Source organism: Raphanus sativus, chromosome 6 (genome assembly GCF_000801105.2).
Source record: "Raphanus sativus cultivar WK10039 chromosome 6, ASM80110v3, whole genome shotgun sequence".
In the NCBI taxonomy this organism is placed as follows: domain Eukaryota; kingdom Viridiplantae; phylum Streptophyta; class Magnoliopsida; order Brassicales; family Brassicaceae; genus Raphanus; species Raphanus sativus.
In genome coordinates, this window is record NC_079516.1 from 3,343,670 (window position 1) to 3,344,397 (window position 728).

Here is a 728-nt window from a genome sequence, read left to right on the forward strand (position 1 = left end):
CTTGAGACTAAGTCATTTTTATTTTTGTAAGTTACTGATTCTCTTCTTCAACCTCTTTGTGATTTTCAGGTGTATGAACTTGAGGAGCAAGGGTACATCAAACCTTGTTCCAAGAGCCGCAGACATCAGAGCTTTAGAGAGAGAGTGTGCTAGAAAAGAAGAGAAGAAGAGCAACAAGCTCAACTGCAGCCACTGGAAGCTGCAATGGAAGAACAACAAAATCTTCAGAACCCCAATGGACCTCAACAGCGACCAGCTCGCCCATTGGCACTTATGACCGCCCCAACATCCATGGTCCTAGACTTGGAATTCGAGCACCAGCTGTGGCTGCTAACAACTTGAGATCAAGTCAGGACTGCTAAACTGCATAGAGAACAACAAGTATCATGGTCTGGCTGTGGAGGAACCCATTTGATCACTTGGATAAGTTTGACAGCTACTGTGGTATGTCAAAGACTTAATGGTGTGTCAGAGGATGCCTTAAAGCTCAAGCTATTCCCTTTCTCTTTGGGGATAAGGCACGTCAGTGGAGAAGTCTCTACCAAGTGACTCCATCACCACTTGGGGAAGACTGCAAAAGGGCATTCTTGGAGAAGTTCTTCTCTACCTCAAGAACTGCTAAGTTGAGGAATGAGATCTCCAGCTTTCCAACAGAAGAACTTGGAAGGATTCAGTGAAGCTTGGGAGAGATTCAATGGTTACCAAGCTCAGTGCCCACACCATGGATT

The 728-nt window shown here is 45.3% G+C and overlaps 1 non-coding gene across 1 annotated transcript; it reads right to left on the minus strand.

Moving 5' to 3' along the window:
* Positions 1–620: 620 nt before the first annotated feature.
* Positions 621–728, minus strand: LOC130497215 (small nucleolar RNA R71). Its single transcript, XR_008936225.1, has one exon. It is a non-coding gene; the product is annotated as a small nucleolar RNA R71 (small nucleolar RNA).